The sequence below is a fragment of the Colletes latitarsis genome, chromosome 12 (genome assembly GCF_051014445.1).
Source record: "Colletes latitarsis isolate SP2378_abdomen chromosome 12, iyColLati1, whole genome shotgun sequence".
NCBI lineage: Eukaryota > Metazoa > Arthropoda > Insecta > Hymenoptera > Colletidae > Colletes > Colletes latitarsis.
The window spans coordinates 7,621,279-7,624,346 of record NC_135145.1 but is presented as its reverse complement, the minus strand read 5'-3'; positions in this window follow the sequence as shown (position 1 = coordinate 7,624,346).

Genomic DNA, 3,068 nt, shown 5'->3' with positions numbered 1-3,068 from the left:
TCTAACTGCTTTCATTCAAGCCTGCTGCTTGGTTTCTACCTCTTGGTTCCTTACTAGCTTCTTGCTCGCCTACTAACTCACTGCTTTCTTACTAGGCTGCTGCTTGCTTTCTAGTTTGCAGCTTGCATACTAGCAAACCGTTTTCTTACTAGCTAAATGCTTGCTTACTAGCATACTGCTTCCTAACTAGACTCCTGCTCGCTTACTAGCTCGCTGCTCGCGAACTAGCTTACGGCTAGCTTACACGCTTACAGCTTGCATACTAGCCTACTGCTTCCATGCTAGCTTCCTGCTTGCTTACTAGCTTACCACTAGCTTACTAGCTTGTTGCTTGCCCTCTAGCTTACTCCTTGATTACTAACATACAGCTCCCTTACTAGCTACCTCCTCGCTTACTATTTCACTGCTTGCCTGCTAGCTTACAGCTTGATTACTAGCATACTGCTTCGTTACTAGCTCCCAGCTCACTTACACTGTCACTGCTTGCTTACTAGCTCACAGCTTCCTTACCAGCATACTTCGAGCTTAAAAGCTTCCTGGTTGCTTTCTAGCTCACTGCTTGCTTACTAGCTCACTGATTGCTTACTAGCTTACAGCTTGCTTTCTAGCATACTGCTTCCTTACTAGCCTCTTGCTTGCTTACTAGCTTGCTGGTTCCATAATAGCTTACTGCAAGTTTACTACCATTCTGCTCTCTTACTAGGTCCACGCTCGCTTACTAGCTTACTACTTGCCTACTAGCTTGCTGCGTGCTTTCTAGCTTACTGCTTGCTTACAAGCATACTGCTTCCTTACTAGCTTCCAGCTCGCTTATTTGCTCAATGCTTGCTTACTAGCTTACTGCTTGATTACAAGCTTGTTGCCTGCTTACTAGCTTACTACTTGCTTACAAGCTTACCGGTTGCATACTAGTTTATTGCTTGCTTACTAGCTTACTGGTTCCTTAATAGCTTACTGCTAGCTTACTAGCATTCTGCTCTCTTACCAGGACCTTGCTCGCGTACAAGCCTGCGGCTTGCTTACTAGCATAATGCTTCCATTCTAGCTCCCTCCTCGCTTACCAGCTCACTGCTTGATTACCAGCTTACTGCTTGCATACATGCTTATTACATGCTTACTTGCTATCTGCTTTCATAACATCTTACTGCTTGCTGACTGGCTTAATGCATCCTTAATAGCTTCCTGAATGCTTACTAGCTCCCTGCTTCCTTACTACCTTAAAGCATGCTTACAAGCGTACTGCCTGCTTACTAGCTTTCTACTTGCTTGCAAGCTTACTGGTTGTTTGCTAGCTTACTGATTCCATACTAGCACACTGCTTCCTTACTAGCATTCTCCCCGTTTACGAGCTCACTGCTTGCTCATTAGCTTAATGCTTGCTTACAAGCTTACTGCCTGCTTACTAGCTTTCTACTTGCTTACAAGCTTTCCGCTTGCATACTAGCATACTCCTTCCCTACTAGTTCGCTCCTCGCTTACTACCACACTACTTGCTCACTAGTTTAAAGCTAGATTACTCTCTTACTGCATTCTGACTAGCCTGTTGCTTGCTTACTCGCTAACTGTATGCTTACCATCCCACTGCTTGCTTACTAGCTAACTGCTTCCTTACCAGCTTACTGCTTGCTTACTAGCTTACTTGTTGCTTACTAGCCTATTACATGCTTGCTATCATAATGCTTCCTTTCTAGCTACGTCCTCGCTCACTAGCTCTCTGCTTGTTTACTAGCTTACTGTTTGCTTACTGGCAAACTGCTTCCTTACTAGCTTCCTGCGAGCTTACTGGCTCACAGCATGCTTACTAGCTTACCGGTAGCTTACTAGCTTACTGCTTGCTTACTAGCATGCTGTTTCCTTACTAGCTTCCCCCTAGCTTATTTGCTCACTGCATGCTTACTAGCTTACTGGTAGCTTACTGGCTTACTGCTTCCTTACTAACATACTGCTTGCTTACTAGCTTACTACTTCCTTACTAGCTCACTGCCTGCTTTATAGCTTATTAGCTGCTTAATAGCTTGCTGCTTGCTTTCTAGCTTTCTGCTCGCCTTCTAGCACGCTGCCTTCTTACTAGGTAATTGCTCCCTTACTGTCCTGCTGCTTGTTTACTAGCTCTCTGCTTGCTTACTAGCTTACTGCTTCCTTACTAGCTTCCCGCTCGCTTAATAGCTCACTGATTTATTACCAGCTTACTGCTTGCTAACTAGCTTACTGCTTTCTCAACAGCATACTGCTTCCTTACTAGCTCCCTGCTCGCTTACTAGCTGACTGCCTGCTTGCTAGCTTACTGCTTGCTAACTAGGTTACTGCAACCTCAATAGCGAACTGCTTTCTTGCTTGCCTGCTGCTTGCATTCCAGCTTCCTGCCTGTTTTCTAGCTTACCGCTTGCTTACTAGCGTACTGCTGCCTTGCTAGCTTTCTGCACGCTTGCTAGCTCACAGCTTGCTTACTAGCCTACTGTTTCTTACTAGCTAATTGCTTCCTTACTAGCCTGCTTTTTGCCTTCCAGCTTACTTATTGCTTACTATGTTACTGCTTGATTGCATGCATGCTGCTTCCTTACTAGCTAACTGCTTGCTTACTAGCTCCTTCTCGCATACTATCTCACAGCATGCTTACTAGCTGTCTACTTGCCTACTATCTTGCTGCTTGATTTCTACTTCCCTGCTTGCTTCCTAAATTGCTGCTTCCTTACTAGCTGAATGATTCCTCACTAGCTTCCTGCTTGGTTACTAGCTTACAGCTTGCTAACTGGCTAATTGCTTTCTTCCTAGCCTGGTGCTTGCTTACTAGCTTGCTGGTTGCTACTAGCTTCCTGCTTGCTTACTAGCTAACTGCTTGCGTACTGGCATACCGTATTGTTTCTAGCTTACCGTTTGCATACTAGCTTACTGCATGCTTGCTTGCTTACTACTAGCTTACTAACTAACTTCTTTCTCACCAGCATACTGCATGCTTACGATCTTACTGGGTGCTTACTAGCTTACTTGTTGCTTATCACTGCTGCGACGGTATGAGGATGCCGCGCAATACCGCGAAATTGCATCGTCGCAATGGTGTGAAGAGGCTT